Source organism: Strongylocentrotus purpuratus, unplaced genomic scaffold (assembly GCF_000002235.5).
Source record: "Strongylocentrotus purpuratus isolate Spur 01 unplaced genomic scaffold, Spur_5.0 spur5_scaffold_4, whole genome shotgun sequence".
Lineage (NCBI taxonomy): Eukaryota > Metazoa > Echinodermata > Echinoidea > Camarodonta > Strongylocentrotidae > Strongylocentrotus > Strongylocentrotus purpuratus.
In genome coordinates this window covers 27,687,856-27,711,027 of record NW_022145610.1, presented here as the reverse complement: position 1 = coordinate 27,711,027, position 23,172 = coordinate 27,687,856, and positions in this window count along the sequence as shown.

Genomic DNA, 23,172 nt, shown 5'->3' with positions numbered 1-23,172 from the left:
TATCCTTGGTACTCGTACAGTTGCGCCATTCGGAGAACGAGGCGAGCGTCGTCGGGGCGATGATGGACAGCAATATTAACCCAAAGAGTATTAAATAACGCATAATTTTCGTTATCAGAGAGCACTTCAAATAAATGTTAATTTACAACAAAAGACTGATGCAAAAAGTTCCAACGAAATTCGCTGATAGTGGCTATAATATTACAATTTCCTCTCTCATGACTGTGCCTCAGGAAAGCTAGAGGATGAATGTTCAGGCAATCTTTATTTCAGCATACCATTGAGCACTAAAAAAAAAAAAGGGGTTGTATAATTTTATCCCCAAGTGAAATATTTAAAAGAAATAGCCACTGGGCACCTTCTTGCAGTGAAGATTGTGATGCTCTATACTGATCTAAAAAACCTCGACCATTCCTTTAAGAAATCCATTCACCTTTCACCATTTTTTGTGTTATTTAAGTTCAAAGAAACAGTATGAATTCAGAAGCTATCGAAGCCTTCGAGAACGACTTTCCTCTAAACATTATACCGAATCTGAGTTAACTAAACAGCGTTCCAAGAAGCTGTCAACTTTCCACGGATCATTATTGATCCATCCATGTAAACTGATATGAATTCAAAGAGTTCTAGCGCTCCAGATCTTCTTACAAAACAGGCATTTTCCTTTCAGATTCTGGAAGGATCTTGATCATTCTATCACTAATGAATACGATGAGAGCTCACAAGGAATTGCCAGGGGTTACGATTGTGTTTTAAACTCGGCAGTGCTAAACAATAAATGTCAATATTTGGCAGGTTTTATCTTTTATATAATCTCGCGGTGAACTAAAAATAGTCACGAGAATAAACGACGAGAGCAGTATGATCAGCTTTCAAACGCGCACGCTATCAGCCATCACATCGGAAATATCGTCAATCAAATTACTGCTTTAACATTAAACATGTCAAGGATAATGTCTTTGATTTGTCACGAATTATCATTTAATTAAATGACCAAGATGAAAAGGTTCGCAGTTTGTGATTCAAGAGTAACCCACTGTCACTCAGAAGATGTGTCATATATTCTGATACGATAGTGGTACTACTCCACATTCCCGAAATTTAAATGGACTGAGAAGAAAAGGAAACATAACTTGCATTATGATCTTTAATATTCATTTAAATTGAATTGAATTGAATTGAATATATTATTCTTCTGCAACATACAATATAACAATGATATTTACAACACACATTTATCAATTTCTTTGTCCTTTTTTTGTTTACTTGTTTATCTATTTATTTATTTATTCATTTATTGATTCGTTGTTTATTTATTTATCTATACTTATTCAATCAATTCATTTATTTTTGTATTAAAAATGTTCGTTAAATTAAATTTTTGTTAAATTATTTTGTATTTTATTTCCTTTATTCAATTTTTAGATCTATGTATTCATCACATCATTAAATTATTCATCTAATTGTTTTGTTCCTTCATTTTCTTTTTATTTTATGGAGTAGGGAGGGGCATACTTTGCTTGCTTACAAGCAATCCAACTCCAACTAAACAAGAAAAAGTCATTTCATTTTTACGTTGGATATCTATTGCACATGCGTTGTCATCTTCGTGTTTTAAAGTCACATTAACGCGTGAATATAGGGATATACTACACTGTTGCTCATGGGAATAATATTTCTTACCTCTGTTTCATGAAATGATTGTTTAAAGGTGGATTATTCTTGATAGATGTTTATATTTTCTCAGAACTTAGCTGGTCGATTTAAAGAGTCGTAGAGATTGATCAATAAAGCTATGAAAATATATAATTTTTATCTAGGGTAAGCCATGTTTTCTCAATCATTTCATAAAAAAGAGGTAAGGAAACATCTATCTAACATTTTGCTTCAATTTGTCACCAATTTAATGACCTTTTACAGCTGAACTTGTAATGTATATTAGCATATTAAACCCCTATTAAACCCCCATCAAGGAGCTGACCTCCACCCACATTTACCTTTAAAAACAGCAAAATCTGGGGCTTTCGGTGATAATATAGGCCTACTTTTTGGAAAAGGTTTTTAAGAGGCAAGTTCAATATTGTTTACCAATGGGAATAAAGGAAAATAAAATCGTTAAATGACAAAGAACAGTCATCTAAGTCAGGAAATTGAATCTATTTGACCATTGACGTATATACAAGGATGTATAAAATTGATAAAAGGCACCAAAACGAATAGAATTGCAAGACATTTCAGAAATATTTTGATCCATATTTTGACCAAGTTTGAGTGCCATACCGAAAAAAGGGTCAATGCATAACATAAATATATCGACTGCTTTGAGAGGCCTTGTTGTTTTATATGCTCAAGGGAACGCGCGCATATCCTGTTATGACCGTTATTCGTGTCATGGTTTCCGCGCGTGCTGCTTTCCGTCTAGTAATTATATTTAAACGTCTTTGGTTTTGACAGATGTGCTAGTTCCCGAGAGCCTAAAAAACAGCCTATAAAACATCTTGGAAAATCTAAGACAATGTCTGCTAATCTTCACTGGAAAAAATGACTGAAAGTTTCAATCATTTGGGAATCGCAGACAAAAAGCACAGTATGTTGTCCGCGTTCGAACAATTTTAAAACGTAAACCAATGGGAATTGCAGCATGAGGCCTTTTTTAAAAGATTATTTTCCGGTATGGGTGGGTATGAGGGCACTTTTCAAAAGGCCATTGAATGGTAGGCGGGTATGAGGGCATGGCTAAATTCACGACTGCAATTTCTACCAATCAGATGGCTAGATTTCTAAAGAGAGGTATATAAATGGAGATAATGCGGCGTAAAAAGAAATATGGAGGTCAGAACACTTTAGCTTAGTGCTGTTAGAGGAAAAAGTGTAAAGGAAACTGGAATAATTCTCAAAGGTTAATGGTTATCATTATTCAACCTCTCTCTCTCTCTCTCTTCCACTCTCCCTCTCTCTCTCCCATTCTCTTTCTCTCTCTTCCTCTAATAAATGCCCTCACACAATACCCACACTTCTATAGATTCTATACAAATTATATTGTTCCTTCCCTATCCCCTCGGCTTCTCTCTCCTCTCTCTCTCTCTCTCTCTCTCGCATACTCTCTCTTTCTATTCATGTTCGCTCTCCTTCCTTCGCAACCTATATCACTCTCTCTCAATAAATGATCTCATATCTCTCCCTTTCTCTTTTAGTAATGAATTCTCCCTATTATTGATTACGTATCTGGGATACGTTTTGCTTCCTCCTATATACCAGCCAATTCAAATATTATTCAAAGTTTAATAGGCATCGCTTTTAATTTTCCAAAGGTAACTCTTTTTCTGCCTTTGTTACGTCTCCTGTGTATTTCCGTTCACTTAACTTATATATTTGTTGGTTGTTTTCTTTTGGACCTCTTTTTTTCTTCTATTTTGCTGTACTTTTTCGTGATCCAGTTCATTTTCAAAGCTTTCACCCATTTGGAATGTATTTGTAGTCATCTTCAAAACTTTTAAAAATCAAATTTCTGTCCTTATTGTGTCAATCGCACAAAACTTCCACTTTATTTCCCCTACTATTCTACTAAGCTTGCTACAAAATTATTCATCCATGTATCGAAACAAATTATGGAAATGGTATAGAATAGAAGGACAGTTTATCCACTTTATTTTAACTGTAGAAAGAAGGAAATCGGCATAATATAATCTCAATCATGTAACGCAAAACAAATAGCTCCAAAGGCAGGGAGACGGAGAGATATTTAATTCCAAACATGGCCCAAACCGACTCCTTACCGTCTGCAAGCAAACTGATTATTTTCCTTTCAGGATAATACAATCTTCGGTCTGTAACCTTTGTAGAATTGAATTCTTTGTTCCTAACATTTTCTCATAAAAAAGAAGTGGATAATATTTACCTTGAGACTCTCTATGTTGGTCCGGGCAGGCGCGTACGCAGGGGGGGGGGGGGGGGGGTTAACCCCCCCCCCCTTGAGTGTTGTTAATGTGTGTATTTTTGAGCAAACCCCCCACCCCCCTTTGTGGAATTTTTTTTTTTTTATGCCAATAGCTGACCTAAAAAAAAGTAACCTTACCGCCCCCCCCCTACGGAGCAAAATGTCAAATTTTCAAATATCGAGACAAAAAAAAAAAAAAAAAGTGTCCTCTTACCCCCCAGTAAAAGTGTTTCACACAAAATAACTATGTGAAGTCAAACTCATAAGGACACGGTTGCACACGCACATATAAGCCCGTATACCAGTGGCGTACGCAGGATTTTTTTTCAAGGGGGGGGGGGGTTTACAATCGGGCCCAAAATTTCGCAACGGCTCAGCCAGCGGGGGGGGGGGGGAGGGGGGTAAGCGGACACTTTTTTTTTTTTGAAGTCCCAAAAAAATCGCAACGACTCAGCCCAGCTGCTGAATAAGCGGGGGGGGGGGGGGGGGGTAAGAGGACACTTTTTTTTTGTTTTTTGGTCTCGAAATTTAAAAATTTGACATTTTGTTCCGTTGGAAGGGGGGGGGGGTAAGGTCACCTTTTTTAGGTCAGCCATTGGTATAATTTTTTTTTTTTTTTTTTTTAAATAAAAAAAAAAAAAAAAAAAGGGGGGGGGGAGGGTTTTTTTGTCAAAAAACAAAACAAAAGCAAAACATACATATATAAAAAAAACTCGAGGGGGGGAGTTTAACCACAACCCCCCCCCCCCCTGCGTAAGCGCCTGTCGTATGCATACATACAACCACACCCACACACACTGCAAACGACACATTTTCATTTTACTGTTTTTCTATTTGCCGAATTAAATGAACTTTTGAGTTTTCTTACGTGTCGTAAAACAAATTCTGCTTGAACTGCCATTCCACTGTGAAGTAAAAATCTGACTGCACCGTGGACACTTTGCCCCTGTCATTATTATCTTTACGTTTGGTTTATAAAAGCTTCTGACCAATCGGGCAATGATAATTAAGGGGTTCAGGGACAAACGACGTACCTAGTGTTTTATATAGCTCAGTCGGAAGAGCACCGGTCTAGCAATCCCTAGGTCTCGGGTTCGAATCCCGTTGGAATTCCATCTTTGCCGCTACAATCCCAATAGATATAGATATATATTTCTGGTCAAAGTCCCTTGAGCTCCAGGGGTGTCATCTCCAAAAAAGGTAAAATTAACGTGTTTTTACACGATTTTTTTCTCCTAGGGGGGGGGGGGGTCCTGGGCCCCCAGCCTCCCCCCCCCTTGGATTCGCCACTTAGTTGACTATAAAAAGTAATTGTAAACAAAATTAAATGGTTTTTTCACAAAATAAATCAAAGCGATAAGAGTAAATTAATCATAACAACAACAAAAATGTAACAATTTCTGAAAATATATTAACAATGTTAAATGTTATGAAAATGTTACAATCATTTGTTAATACTCATCGGAATTCAGATCATCGAATTTCAGCACGATAGGATTTAGGGTTATCAAAAACCAATAGTTTGTTAAAGAGGCATCCAAATACTCTTATATGAAAGGTCTGCAAGATAAACTTATTTTCATGGCGACGATAAAACTATTTGGTGTGTCATTCCTTGAAGTATTCCCAAGGTGACTGTTGAATTGTTGTCCGACTGATGTTAATCAACATTTTCATCATATCATGGGAAAGCAAATTTGAAATGAAAGGCATTACATTATAATCGTAATGTGACCAGAAGGATCGACACAAAACCTGCGTTGCGTTCTCCCCCAAACCTCCCGGCGACCGTTCAGAGCTTCCCGCATAACTCAAGCATAATTGGATATACACAATCCCTGAAACATATCGTAAAATGACTGAGGAATTTCAATTTTAAATTCAATTTATATGCTTTATATTCAATGTGCAGATAGCAATAGACCGTACAATCAGGCACGTAGCCAGAGTTTGATTTTGTTGTTGTCGTTGTTTTTTTGTTTTTTTGTTTTTTTTTTTGGGGGGGGGGCACATACATGTAATCGATCGAGGTAAAAAAAAGAGGTAAACAAAAAAGTTCAACCGATCTTGGAAACTTTTGGGGGGCACGTGTCCCCCCCCCCCCCGTTCCTTCCGTGGCTACGTGCCTGCGTACAATATCATTGAGAGCACTATATCGCGGAAATTTGACTTTTGACTTTTGACTTTTTTTTTAAATGACACGAAACCTGGGTTGTGTTCTCAACCTAACTCCGGCGACCACTTACAGGTTCCCGTATAAATCCAGCATAGGGCCTACACAAGACCTGAAACATTTTTGAAATGACTAGTGAATTTTCTTTTTGATTTAATATGTATGATTTGTATACAGTTTGCAGAAATAAATAGACTGTACAATTTTACTGTACGTATGAAAAGTAGGCCTATAACAATAACCCAAAACCTGGGTAACATTGTCCCCCATACTCTGGCGACCACTCAGATGTTCACGTAGAATCCAGCAAAGGGCATAGCCTGAAGAGCACTAATACGGGAATTTGACTTCGGAAAAGTATTTAAAAATCGACCCCAAATCTGGGTTGCATTATACCCCAAACTCCGGGGGACCACTCAGAGGTTCTTGTAGAAATCCAGCACAGGGCCTACACAATGTCTAAAATGTATGTATCCGTATTAATTGTCGAAGTCTTTCTAAGAATAGGCCTATAACAAGAACCCAAAACTTGGGTAACGTTCTCCCCCAAACACAGGTGGACCACTGACTACTGCCTAATGTATTTTCAGTTTAAATTAATATATATATGCTTTATATACCTTTTACATATAGAAATATACAGCACAAAAGTGGTATTAAAGGGCACTATTACGGGAACTTGACTTTGGAAAAGTATTTTAAACATTGACACAAAACCTTGGCTGGGTTCTCCCCCATACTCCGGCGACCACTCAGAGGTTCACGTATAATCCAGCAAAGGGCATAGCTTGAAACATTTTAGAATAAATATTGTATTTTTCAGTCAAGTTTAATGTATCTGTTTTACATACATTCTACATATACGATAAGAAAGCACAAAATTAGTAAGAGCACTAATACGGGAATTTGACTTCGGAAAAGTATTTAAAAATCGACCCCAAATCTGGGTTACATTATACCCCAAACTCCGGGGGACCACTCAGAGGTTCTTGTAGAAATCCAGCACAATGCCTTCTCAATGTCGGAAATGTATGTATCCATGTTAATCGTCGAAGTCTTTCAAAGAATCATGAGAACTTGAATTCTTTTTAGGTTGTTTGGATATTCAATTTGCAGTTATAGGCCAGACATGGAATTCTAAATTTACACCAAGTACGGTGTTGAACATAGATAATTATAAATTTGTTGGTGAAGATCTGAAAAAATAAAAGAGGGGTGGAGTCGGTCATTATATTCGAAATGATGTTGAATTTAAACATCTATCAGAACTAGATGAGTGTTACATGGAAGGTAGTTTTTAGAATTGAAATTATGCAATACATCTATTTATGTCTTTTCTATATATAGACCACCTGGTCAGTCTATTGATTTATTTTTAAATTAATTCAGTAAAATGTTGGATACAATTCAAATGTTTAGTAGAAAAATATATGTACTAGGTGACTTTAATATTGATTTGATGAAAGTGAATAAGAATCTACAGATTAATACTTTCTTAGATACTTTTATGTCTTATTCTCTAAATTCTTTGATTCGTTATCCAATTGATTACTAATGATGATAGAGTTCTTATGTCAGGAGCATTGTATTCTGATATAAGTGATCACTTCCCAGTTTTTTGTTTAGGTAATTCCATTCTCAACTGTAAAAATAGTAATGAATTCGGGAAAAAGTGTAACATTTCAGATCAAAACATTGCAAAATTTGAATTAGAAAAAAATGATTAGAGACCTAATGATGAAGATGCTAACAAAGGTTATGACAAGTTTTTACTTGTCTACAATTCATGTTTTCCATTCTATTCTTTTTCTATAACCAAAAAGAATAGAAATTATGAACCATGGATGACAAAAAGAATACGCAGATTGACAAAGAAAAAATTTAATATGCATACAAAATATATTAAGAATCCAACTGAATATAAAAAAGTGTCTTATAAGAAATCAAGAAAAGTAGTAACAAATTTGATCAAGAAAAAAAAAATTATTATCAAACCCAGTTCCAAAATGCATCTGGTAATATCAAACAAACACGGAAAGTGATTAACAAAACACTCGGTCGTGCTCAGAAAAAACTGGTCTGGATAAGATTACATATCATGAGCAAGTATTAACAGATAAAGAATTAATATGTAATATAGTGAACAAATATTTTGTTGATGTTGGTCCAAAGCTACACTCTGAATTTAAACAGAGTAGTAATATTGACTCTGAGTCTGATTTATTAAAGTATATCACTAGAAATTATCATTCTTTATTTTTTGTCTCCCATATCTCTTAAAGAAATAGTTGATATTGTAACTATAGTCTTAAAGGTAATACAAAGTTTTGGGAAATTTTGAAAATTGGGTGGATAGTGATTCTTTACAATTTTGATATATTTGGATGCCCCTGTGGATGTATTATAAGCACAAGAAAAATTAGCCCCTAAAACCCTTCTGCTTTCGAGAAAAATTGAATAATTTTTTTACCGGTGCTCCCGGTAAATTTTGATAAAATTCAAATAGCGCCTACGGCCGTAAATTGGTAGCTGCGACCATGAAAATCTCAGAATATGTAGTTGTGACATATAATTTTCATACGAGAATAGCTAATCGGTTGATTTTAGTCAAGAAACATTGTTTTATAGCTTAATCAATATCTTGACCTTGAGAGGGAGCTATACAACATAAAGAGTATATTATTTACAATTTCATAACTTTAGACTCGATTTTAACCGCGACAACGATCACTGGATATTGTAGGATCATAATATGCTTCCAATATGTTCATTTGAACCAAATTTATGACCCCATAACAAAACTTTGTATTACCTTTAAGATTATTATTAGTGCTGGTTTCTATGGGATCGACGTCAGAGTCATTAAGAAGACAATACATGTAATTGCAAAACCTTTGTGTGATATTTGAATTCTGTTCTAATTACTGGTATCTTCCCAGACCAGTTGAAGATCGCAAGAGTGGTTCGAGTTTTTAAATCCTGTTCTTTTGATGTCATTTCAAATTACCGTCCAATTTCTGTCTCGCCCATTTTTTTTAAATTCTAAAAAGATGCATGTACTCCAGGTTATATCATTTAATTTCTCGATGTAGTATTCTCAAAGATAATGAGTTCGGTTTTGAGAAAGGGCATTCCACATATTCCGCCTTAGTTAGTAGAATTTGTATATAAAGTCACATGTGCATTGGATAAACACGAAACTTTGATTGGTCTGCACTCTGAACATGACGGACAAAGAAAGAGGACAAAATATACAGTTCCTCATTCTACCCTCAACAATTGCTTTGGTGGACAAAGGAACATCCCTTCACTGCTATTATGTGAAAATGTGTAGAACAGGTGAATATGCATGTGACACCTGTTCTACACATGTTTACATAATAGCAGTGAAGGGACATTCCTTTGTCTACCAGAGGAACTGTATATTCTGTCCTCTTTCTTTGCCCGTCATGTTCATAGTGCTGTTCATCGACCTGAGCAAAGCATTTGATTTACTCGATCACAGTTTATTGTTACGTAAATTAGCTCAGTGCGGAATTAGGGGGTTGCACTCAATTTATTTGACAACTATTTTCAGAATCGTAAAGAATTCGTTTCCATCAATTATTCTTCCTCGATGCAGGTAATTAGATGTGGAGTGCGTCATGGTTCGATCTTGGGCCCGCTCTTGTCTATAATTTACAAAAATGACCTGGGCAGTATTTCTAAAATGTTAAGTTGCATTTTGTATGCAGATTACACCCGCTTGTTGATGTCTCACCAAAATATCGATATTTTACAAAATGTTTTTAATAATGAACTGAAATATGTATCTTAGTGGCTAACTGTCGATAAAATAACTATAAATGTTAGGAAATCAAATGTTATGAATTTTACGAACAAAAATATAGCGCCTTTTAAAATTGATGTCTATTCAAATGACATGCCTGTCATTGAAGTTCAATTTGCTACCTTTCTAGGTGTCACTGTTGATAATAGGTTAACATGGAATGAACATGCTGGTGCCGTCTGCACTAAGATTGCCCAAAACATTGGAATTATATATTGGATCAATAGGGAACTCAGTCACACCGTACCAGATTGCCACTTGAAACTGTATATTTTATTGTATTCAAATCTGCAAAGATATAAATCAAAGGACTCATAAATATATGTATGTGTTATGTTATCAATAAATGAATACCCTCTCTTAAACATGAATAAGAGTTTTCCTTTCCTTTTCTCATATGGGTTACAACTGAATTCAACTAAACTCTGTATTTCATAAAAATACAATATACTTTTGATTGTATCTAAATATTCTATCATGTCAATATCACATAACCAATTAATCTCCAAAGACTAAATCTAGTTTAAATGACCATACGAAAAATACATGCATAACCAACGAAGAAATGACAAATATAGTAATTTCTTTCATTTATATCACCAAATCCTCAAACTATAAATTTCACTTGCCCTCCTTGGTTCTAACAAGTAACAAATTTAAGACCTTGTCCATCGCCTTTTTGGATGAAACAATTTATACATTACAATTCATCATATATTTAGTATTTCTTTAAGGATCGATATAAGCGATCATATTTTATATATACCACATTCTAAATTGCTCTAAATGCATGAACTGGTTATCTTTCACTGTTTTATAACCAAAATATATAATTAATAATATCATTGGAACTTTCCCTTTTAAATTACGAGCCACGTCTACAATTCGTAAAACGCCACCTACGTTCAAACCAAATACCTGTACACGTATGCTATAAACTCAAATATCCGCCCAAGTACCAAATTCAAATGTACATTTCAATACTCGCTTATTCTTTTGCTTGAGCTCTGAAAATTATACATTTCTCATACTTCTTTCACACATAAATGAAATTACTGAATATCCAATGTCAATTACTACAAAAACTCACTTCTTAGGCGACAATCTGGCGTCACAAGTTAATAAATTTGTCTCTCGACAACTGCTGACGTCTTGCTCTGTACTCTGTCAAATGGCGTAATAAGGTAACTTTAAAAACCTAAACTTAGCGATTATGTAACTCGCTTCTTCTGACTCAAAATCTACGGTATCTTCAAATTACCATTAATAAAAAGAAAACATTAAATAGAAAAACAAAAATAAGGTTTGTTCATCAAACCATATATAAACTTCATATGTTGCCTTAGAGCATTCTTCTTGTATTGTATAATATTCTGAATTTACCGTACTTAAATTATTGTAATATAGCCTGGGGTCATACTTTGAGTTTCCAAATACATATTAATCGAATATTTCGTTTACTAAAAAGGGCCATGAGAATTATAACTCACTTACCTTACCTTTCTCACTTTGACCAAAATTTTAAATATTATGGACTCAAACAAATTGAATATAGCCTCGTTTATGTTTTCTTATAAACAAAATCTTTCGCCAAATTCTTTAATGAATTATTTCCGGTTAAATACATTTGTGCATTATTATTCCACAAGAAATTCTCGAAATATCCACATCCCACAGTGCAATTCCTTTTAACATTCAGAACAGCTCTTCAGTATCTGTTTTTAGAAGGAAATATATATTTTTTTATCTACACAATATCTACATATTAGATTCAATATTAGGCTCTTTTATTAGTTTTTTTTGTTAGGTTAGATACTTCATTCCTTATCTTATTTTGTGTTCCTTTTTTATGTGTTTTTATGTTACATATATTGTATATCTTGTTTTCTTAAAGGGTTGGCCTCTTACAAGGTTTGTTTCCTTTTTGGGGCCACTACCTTCCTCACTTGTTATAATTCATCTGATGTATTGTCATACATTTGTCTGTGTATGTATATATTTTTATCTGTCGATCTCTTGAGGAGAAATAAATGAAACTGAAATTCAAAACTATACATAAATATATGTGTGTATAGGCTTTGCCACCAGCGCACTTTTACGAGTATTATGGCGAAAATGGCCAGGCTAGCGTGTAAAAAAAATTGCGCAGCCTGGACTTATTGGGAAAAGCAGTATTGCAAAATGATTTTGGCATATTCCATTTTTTCAGAAGGGAAATGCCATTATTGGACAATGAAAATGTATATTTTTTGTTACTTATATGATTATTTTTTTCTGGGTTAAGAAATCATTGTTCATTTATGTTTTACAACTTTACCTCAATTATATCTTAAACGTTATTAGCAATCTTACCAAAAATAGGTGATAATAACATAACTTTTACCTGCCAGTGATGTAGTGTAGCCTTGCGTACACGAAATAAGAGATCTGTAAGTTGGTTAGAATTAATGTATTATGACGGTTTTATTCGTGGTACATGGTGTAGCTCTTCGTATACAGAGTAATACCAATATGCTTCCTCTGCCACTAGGTGGCAGCATAGTATGGTCTTCTCCGTTGGCCAGGGATACTGTTTTCGTTCCTTCATCTCGAGGTGTCAACACGTACTCAAGATCTTCTCAACAAATCTATTTTGTTTTCACCATTTCAGGTAAGAATCTCACTTCCTATCATAATAATTATTCTCTTTCAATACTATACTATAGAAATACTCATCATTTTAAAGTGGATTTGGCAGATTTACAGCCATTTAAACATATGTTTTACAGGTTTCTCGAATAGGATACTGATTATTGTGTTATAAATAAATACCGGAAACCCTCGTCTTCATCAATGGTACATGTATGCACCAAATGTGCCTTGTAGCGCGCAAGCCTGTTTCATAAAATTGCTTGATAAATTGTTTTTCATTAATGATAAATGCCAATTCTAGTATTGAATAATATCAGTAGTAGTACTTTTTACACATATTTTTATTTAGTCCCCTTTTTTCTTTTGTTCTCAGATAAAAATCCATATTTTGAGATAAACAATTCAATTTGCTTGATTTTATCAACTTGTTAAGCCTGTAGCATATTCATGTCATGTAAACGAACACTGGGTATTATTCTGGAATCATCTGGAATACCCTCTATAAAAATGACAACCTGATGATTTGCAAACACACACCAATGTAAATAGCAAGAGGAGAGGTCGAAAAATTGAAATCTGCTATTCTTACATCTATCTTTGCCCTCCCCCTTTTGATCTATTAAAGTATGAAAATGTCTGTTAACAGTATAAATGTGACGTCCGAAATGTGCTAACAGCTACCAGAAAGTGCTGTTAAAATGGCTAAATATTTTGTATAAGTCACTTTTGTTAAGACTTTTTCAGAAAAATTACAGTTAAGGATATACTGAAGCAGCCAGCAGTGCCTTGCATCACAAGATGTGGCTTCAATATTGCATCACAGGTATGCCAAATAAACGCCACGGGCATCACAACAAAAGATTGAAACACGCGGCCACGTAACGCATTTCAAAGGCATTTAGCCACTCATTGGGGTCTCCCGACCCTTCGTAGAAAGACGGACGCATCGAATGGTAGGCTGCCATTCTGACGTACGCACACGTACTACTCTCAGCTCAGCTCACTGCACTGTCGACCTCACGTCCATAGGCACAGCATAGCCATATACGGTAAACCGTACGAAATGAAATCACCGACCGGCAATCTTTAAAGTTCAATCAGTCAAAATCCAAATTTTCAAATTCATACCTTACAAATACATTTGTCAGTTTCAATGCCCGGGTTCTCCATCATTTTTGGCGAGGAACTCTTTCATTCTTCTTAGCTCACAAAATGGTATGCGTGCTCGTCAAAGCACTTCAAAAATGGACTCTTCTAAATCAGTGTAGAAAATTTCGCCCCTTATTGGCGTATGGTTCTGTAAATCTCACCCCTAAATGGCGTAAGAAACTTAAATGGACCCCTAAATAGCGTAAACTCTAAAAACAACCCCATAAATTGTGCATCTGTAAGGATAAAAGAAGGGATTATGATTGACCAATGACAAATTCATGAACATGCAAGAAACGATTTGAGCAAGATTGTATGTATTTTATTCAAAGTTGATAAATAAAAACTTAGACCCCCTTTACAGTGAGCAAAAATTCGGGCCGGGCCGGTCCGGGCCGAGCCGCGACCGGCTTAGCACTGTAAACGCGCAAAAGGCCAAATTCGCGGCCAAAAGGCCAAATGCGATGCCAAAAGTGGCCGCGCATTTGGCCCTGCTTTTTGCCCGGCCTTTTCTCACTGTAAACGCACGCAGAGCCAAATGCGCGGCCAACTGTTACCCCGGAAGTGAAAGTCCACCGTATATAGGAAATTGGGGGAAAGCCGTACACTGCAAATATCCCGCGCGCGCGCGACCGGATCTGCACTGTGACCCCGGCGCCCCCCCCCCCCCCAAAAAAAAAAAAATAATCGCTTGTTTGCATGCAGAGCGCCACTAAGGACAAAATATTGAAAGGTTACAATTTAGGCCGCGGCCGAGCCTACCACTGTAAACGTACAGAATTGCGGGGCCGAGTAGGCCTGGCTCGGCCGCGGCCCGTCCCGGCCCTGGCCCTTTATTTCTCACTGTAAAAGGGGTCTTAGTTAGTTCTAAAAGATTACGCCAAATTAGGCACATGGGACTGAGCTCAGCCGATCTGATCAACCGCGCGATCCGATCATCAAGGTCAGTTTAATGCAGCATCGCGGATTACCACTTGGCAAAAAAACCTTTAAAACTTCTATATTCTGACATTTTACTGGTATACTTGAACACGTACTACACAAAAACACGATAATAAGCACCTGGGAATACTCATATAAACTCACCACAAAAGTGATCAGGAAGCTCGAAGATGTCCAGCCTCTCTCCATCTCTCTCAGCTTGTCAGCTTGCGATCGATATCCACCATCGAACACACCACGTACGCGACGTACGTACGTAACAGGCGCTCGCGCTGTTGGCATGGGACTCTGAACGCGTACATTTGGAATAAGCCCCCCGTATGTGCCATTAATTTTGGTCGCGTTATCTGACCTGACGCGCCCTAACAATCCAACGCACCCTTTCGGCCAAACCGGGGGGGGGGGGCTTTGGACCAATGGTCACGTTCAAGTCAACGCTACGTGACGCGACGCTCCACCCTTTCGGTATAACCCTGCTAAGGTAGTGATTTAAATGGTAGGTGAGCGAAAACAGACTATTGTTAATGATAAAAATTGAGGAAAACTGATCTGATCGATTCATTAATTCTCCTAAATATATTATTACAATTTAGGTAAATGTAAATCGTCTCTATATACCATTCCTGACATTTAAGTGTTGACAGATTTTTTAAAAGCCTGTCTTGTGTCTTTTTTCATGGAAAAACGGTTAGGAAAACTCAAAACTGGTTGGGATAATTTACTGTTAGAGGTCGTCGCACAGTGACGCCTTCCAAGAAAACTGTAAATATCTTTGTACTTTGAGAATTTTTTTCAGGATTGTTTGCATGTAAGATGGTGAGTACAGTAGAAGGAATGAAATAAGTAACATTTCATACACAAATTACGCAGTTTTTCACCAACCTTCAACAATGTTACCGAGCCGTTTAGAATTTTAGTAGCGTATCCAGCATGCTAGGATACACCCCAACAAAACTGTTAGATGCCCTCCAAAAAAACAACACTTTGAGCTGATTTTATTCGCATTTGGTGGCCCATAGTATGCCTTCGATTTGTAGAAAATGCCTGACATAGTTCCAAAATTTACGAGAACGAATACCGATTAGGCCTACCATTTACAGTACTCTTGACGACTCCCCCCCCCCCCCTTCCCAATTTGATTTGTGTAAAGTAATTTTGATAATAGAGAGAAAAGTGATGATAACGATAATGATAACAATGATGACAAGGATTTTTTTTTTAAATTTGTTTCTGTCAGGACAATACAATTTATACATTTATTCCCATGGCCAATGGAGAGACTTTTCGCCCAGACCTGTCTCTTTAGGTGGCCATATATAACCCTTGTCAATGTTTAGATCAAACAGAGGTTCAACTCACCCGCTTTTGTGCTCGACAGAGTATTCATATTTATTTACACCCTAAAAATACAATTTCACACTTGACTGATTTGATATAAATGACAGAGATTATTGCCATGTACAAGAATCTGTAGACTCGTTTCACAAAAACTGGCACTGGATTCGTTCAAGCATATAGAAGCGCTATAAACTGTAAGTTAACAGCAAGGCAGCGACGTGTACAAACCTCAATAAGCAATTGAATATTGGGCAAAAGGCGTTAAAAGTAGCAAGGATAAACGAAAAGAGAGCTATATTTATACGTTTTGGAGGGTAAATGTGATCATTTATCAGTGACTATCGTGCCAGTATTTGTGCACACTTCTGTTCCAAACACTTAAACGTGTAGACAAGTTTCATATAGGTCGATCAAAATAATGGTAAATATACTTCATTACGTAGTGTTCTACTTTGGGGGTTGATATAGCATGTCATTTCTTTGAGCATTTGACGTACATGCTGTTAACCTATTGACAAAGATGAAACAAAAAGTGTTCATGGTCTATTGAAATGTCAATTTGCGCAGTTTAATATAGGTTATGTTGATGATTAACTATAATTTATTATGTGTTTTTTTTAAATTTTTTTTTAATTTTTTTTTTTTTTTTTTTTTTTTTGGGGGGGTAAAATAACCATTTCAGGTCTTCTTTATTTTTTCATAATGAAATAACCATATTCACATTTTAAGCATTTGCCTCCATTTCTGGAGGAATAAACATGGTTTTATAATATTTTCTTCTATCTGTAAACGATAAGTTAATAGGTAAATCAAAATATGAAGAAGTCTCTCTTTTGGTCTTTCTTTTTAAGTTCTTTTCCAACAAAGCTTTTGTAAATAGTAAAAAGTGCATATTTCAAAAATAATATCAACATTTTATTCCCCCCGAGGACAATTACCCCCCAAGGACAATTACCCCCCGGAGAATCACCCCCGAGGACAACTACCCCTGGGGACAATTACCCCCGAGGACAACTACCCCCGAGAAAAACTACCCCCGAGGACAATATACCCCCCGAGGACAACTACTCCCGAGGACAATTACCCCCCCCCCCCCCATGGACACTACTGGGCCTGGTGGCTCAGTGGTAAGATCGCCCGTCTCATGTACGGAAGGTCCGAACCCCGGCCGAGTCATACCAAAGACTTATAACAATGGGACCTTCTGCCTTCTAGCTAGGCGCTCAGCATATTAGATTGGAGAAGGGTAGTACTAATTATGTTATGTTATGCAGGGCCCGCTGGAAGAGCAGTTTCATAACTGAAGTGGCTACCCTGGGTAAATAAGACGTTATTATTATTATTATTATTATTATTATTATTATTATTACCCTCGAGGACAACTAACCCCGAGGAAAACTATCCCTCCCCCTTCGACGACAACTCCCCCCCCCCCCCCCGAGGACAATAACCCCTGGAGGACAACTTCCCCCAATGACAATCATCCCCGAGGAATTTATAAGACTGTGACGTATAACGCAAGCTTCTCTCCAAATTGCTATTTACAGAAAATTGCATAAACCTTCATTTTCTTTCTTATTTATGAAGTTCATTTCAGTCTTTTCAAATTATTCAATTCGATATGGGGGGGGGGGGTAGAGGCTGCCCAATTCCCCTGTAGTTTTTCTACCGAGTAAAGAACAGAAATTACATTTCTTAGAAATTAAACAATACATTGCGCGCAGATGAGTACGCGTTACAGCCTCTCTCACCTCAATGGCACAACAAAGAAATTAGGATGTAAGATTTCCTTTATGCATCCTCTGTAACTTTTTCATCAGCTGATCGTGTATTTGTCTTTGTATGTATAATGGGCCCTCATCCATGGCTTGATCCATAATTAAGGTTTTCTTCACGTTATTTATTTATTTCTGTTGAAGTATAATATGTTTTCGTGTACGTTAAATTATTTTGAAATAGAAATTGCCTTTAAGTTATATGTACGGTGCCATGTCAAAAGAAAATAAATATCCGCTCTCTGGTAATTCATCTCATTTGATTTTGTAACTCCAGCACAGCGTTTTTCAACCGGGGTGCCGCAAGAGAATGATTTGGAAAACGTTGATTTTGTTTAAAAATTGATCAATATTTTTAGAGATACAATCAATTTTCAAAAAATATGCTGACATCATAAAATGCAAATTGAAATTTTGGGTTCGGAGGCAATTATGATGACGTCATGGGTTGATTGAGGGTCAAATGAAACATGAAATCATATCTCCAAATTATTTTCTATCAAAATATGAAATAAAATTGGGGTCACCTTGCAGCCTAAAGAGCTACAATGGATTTTGTAAAGGCATGTTTTTGCCCATATAATACTGCTTGTCAAATATTATTGAAGAACAGCAAAGGCGAACGCGATTGTCGCTACAATTCAGAAATCATTGCTTGCATTGCTTTTCTCTCAAAATTACGGTGAGATATCTAGCTACATAGAACTATGATCGACAAAAAAGATATTGTCTTGAAAACAGTCAAAAACATTAGAACTTGAATGAATAAAACATAATGCAAATGAATAAGACTAGAATAAATAGGACACAAGTTTATTTTTACCATTTAAATCATCCAGTACCAAATACCTAGGCAAAATTCGAACCAGATGCATTTAATGGTTAGCTTAAAGACAATGCTTCATGAAAATTGTCAATTGTCATGAGTTTATCGTCTAGACGTATTGCAAAAGATAATCAGAATAATAATGATCAGAATGATACCTCTACTATTAGGCCTACTTCTACATGTACTATACTACACTACTGCCATTGTAGATTATGCTGATAATACAGATGATAATAATGATATGATAACAATTATAATAATATTATATACTTATACTAATCGTCATCAAAATCATCATGTTCATATTCATCATAATGATAACAATAATAATGATTATAATAATTACAATAATAATTTATATTAACGATTATATTCATGATAAGGATAATAATCACAATAACAAACATAATAATTACAAAAATAACATTAGTAACACCACCAACCATAATAATAATTGTTGTCATTATTATTGTGATACTGCTTCTAGTACTACTCCTACTACATGTACTAGGAAGAAGGAGGGGAAGAGGAAGAATCTTATTGTTTATTTCCTGTATTATCGAGGCTTACAAATGCACAGGGAGGTAAGAGAGGGAAAAGTAAGGCGACGAAGAGGGAGAGAGAGGGAGAGAGAACGAGAGGGGGAAGCCTATGGTCCGGTTTCAAATTCAGTTCTCTTTAATTCATTTGACCCAGTACTGATGATCATAATTTGATCTACCATGTGATTGCCATGTGTACGCCACACCGAATAGCACTAGCTCACATTTGTTTATTGTTGTCAAGAACATATTGGCATGCAGCCAGTAGATTTTCATCATGTGTTTGATCTTGTATTGAAAAAAAGATCAAACACATCATCATAATCTACAGAGTGCAACCAAACATTTCTTAACAACAATTGAAATTTCTTTCAGGAAGCCTATAAACACTAAAAGCTGTTTTTGATTCAAAGAGCATCGTAGAGACGATGAACAAATAAGATTAATAATACATTCACTTCTATTTTCCCTGCCAAATAATCCGAACAAAAGATCCAACCGAGGGTAATCAACTGTTAAACGAATTTATCACGTGTCCTTGAAAATTAATTAATACTGCTTGTCAAATATTATTGAAGAACAGCAAAGGCGAACGCGATTGTCGCTACAATTCAGAAATCATTGCTTGCATTGCTTTTCTCTCAAAATTACGGTGAGATATCAAGCTACATAGAACTATGATAGACAAAAAAGATATTGTCTTGAAAACAGTCAGAAACATTAGAACTTGAATGAATAAAACATAATGCAAATGAATAAGACTAGAATAAATAGGACACAAGTTTATTTTTACCATTTAAATCATCCAGTACCAAATACCTAGGCAAAATTCGAACCAGATGCATTTAATGGTAAGCTTAAAGACAATGCTTCATGAAAATTGTCAATTGTCATGAGTTTATCGTCTAGACGTATTGCAAAAGATAATCAGAATAATAATGATCAGAATGATACCTCTACTATTAGGCCTACTTCTACATGTACTATACTACACTACTGCCATTGTAGATTATGCTGATAATACAGATGATAATAATGATATGATAACAATTATAATAATACTATATACTTATACTAATCGTCATCAAAATCATCATGTTCATATTCATCATAATGATAACAATAATAATGATTATAATAATTACAATAATAATTTATATTAACGATTATATTCATGATAAGGATAATAATCACAATAACAAACATAATAATTACAAAAATAACATTAGTAACACCACCAACCATAATAATAATTGTTGTCATTATTATTGTGATACTGCTTCTAGTACTACTCCTACTACATGTACTAGGAAGAAGGAGGGATGGAGGAAGAATCTTATTGTTTATTTCCTGTATTATCGAGGCTTACAAATGCACAGGGAGGTAAGAGAGGGGAAAGTAAGGCGACGAAGAGGGAGAAAGAGGGAGAGAGAACGAGTGGGGGTAGCCTATGGTCCGGTTTCAAATTCAGTTCTCTTTAAAGGCCCACTGCTCTACTTGTAGCTACTTGCGCCCTCTATATAACAAACAATGCCTAATCGGTGACCATTGGTCCCCCATGATCCTCTTTTTCTTATGTTAACTGAGAGCTGAGTTGATGAGATTACCACCTGTCCAGTGACCTTGTAGGGCGGTATAATCCCTCCTGTAAACTACGGCAGATAAGCTTTAATTCATTTGACCCAGTACTGATGATCATAATTTTACCTACCATGTGATTGCCATGTGTACGCCACACCGAATAGCACTAGCTCACATTTGTTTATTGTTGTCAAGAACTTATTGGCATGCAGCCAGTAGATTTTCATCATGTGTTTGATCTTGTATTGAAAAAAAGATCAAACACATCATCATAATCTACAGAGTGCAACCAAAAATTTCCTAACAACAATTGAAATTCCTTTCAGGAAGCCTAACACTAAAAGCTGTTTTTGATTCAAAGAGCATCGTAGAGACGATGAACAAATAAGAATAATAATACATTCACTTCTATTTTCCCCGCCAAATATTCCGAACAAAAGATCCGACCGAGGGTATTCAACTGTTAAACGAATTTATCATGAGTCCTTGAAAATTAATTAATACTGCTTGTCAAATATTATTGAAGAACAGCAAAGGCGAACGCGATTGTCGCTACAATTCAGAAATAATTGCTTGCATTGCTTTTCTCTCAAAATTATACCGTGAGATATCAAGCTATGATCGATAAAAAAGATATTGTCTTGAAAACAGTCAGAAACATTAGAACTTGAATGAATAAAACATAATGCAAATGAATAAGACTAGAATGAATAGGACACAAGTTTATTTTTACCATTTAAATCATCCAGTACCAAATACCTAGGCAAAATTCGAACCAGATGCATTTAATGGTAAGCTTAAAGACAATGCTTCATGACAATTGTCAATTGTCATGAGTTTATCGTCTAGACGTATTGCAAAAGATAATCAGAATAATAATGATCAGAATGATACCTCTACTATTAGGCCTACTTCTACATGTACTATACTACACTACTGCCATTGTAGATTATGCTGATAATACTGATATAATAATGATATGATAACAATTATAACTAGACTTGAATTCGTCACTTTGACGAATTAGGTGATACGTATGCTATTTTTGTATCATGAAAGTGTGCCGATGATGATCTAATGATAATATTCATAAATACGATAATGACGACATTGATGATGATGATTTATTTGTTTTAAATGACGATGACAATGATTAAAAGTGGTATAGCGTCCCTTCAGGTATTCGATAGACAATTTTTATATGATTAAACTATTAATTTACTAAACAAGCTCAAATTTTCGCCTGATTGCAGAGCCTACCAATCATTGAACTGATATTTCGACGCACTACATACGCAACATAATGAACAAGTCTAGACTGGAATGTAGTATCATTCACCTCCCATAGGCATATTACGCATATTAAGCAAAAAATCTAATGACGTTATCAAAATGAATAAATATTGGTAATAATCTTGTGAAGAATTGTCTCAGCTACAACGTATCAAAATTTAGAAGAAAATTGATCAATATTTGCAGAGATACAATCATTTTCTGTAAATATGTTGACGTCATAATATGCAAATTCGTATTTTGACTTCCAAGGCCATTATGATGACGTTAAAATGTACTTAATGGCCAAATGAGAAAGGAAATCATATCTCCGACTCATATAATCAAAATAAAAAACAATTGGGGGTCTAGGTGCATCCCAAAGAGCTGTGATGGGTTTTGTGTAATCATGTTTTTGCCTATAAATGCTTTGTATCACATGTGCTCGTGCGCACGGCAATTTGTCTTAAACGGAAGCGCATTCCGTTATGAAATATCATGAAAGAACAAAAAATAGCGTTTCTTTGTTGTGTTATGGCGTTACACGCAAAAACGCGCGTGCATAATTTTCGAAATTCTTTAAATGGCCTAGAACATACTCTGTTTTTATTAAAAAGTGAATTTGAGCATTTTAAAATTCAGACGCGGGCGGATTTTGATGAGATGTTATGTCGAACCTTGACCTGAAGCTCATGTGTTTTAAATATGGTTCAGTTTTGATGACTCGTTATGAAGATATGATTAAAAGTTGATTTCCACAAAATAGCGCCTGGATGACGTCACGATGATCTTGAGTTACTGAAAAGTGTCGCAATTCTAATTTATACTAATATTAATCATCATGGCAAGTTTCATGATAATGACTTTATTCATTCATGAGATATCCTGCGAACAAATTAATGGCAGAATAATAAATGGCAATAATAATAACTTGAATTTCAACTGTGTAGTATATTGACCATTATGGATCTATGGAAGATAGATTGAGACGATATATGACCATTGACCCCATACAATAAGCAGTTACACCTTTGACCCTAATTGACATAACGAAGAATGCATTTTCACAATTTCATCTTCTTCCATGAAATGCTCTACCCGTCATGTTTTACCTAAATTGTGCTGCGCATAGATTCAATCGGATTATTTTGGGCCATTACAAGAAGTGGGTTAT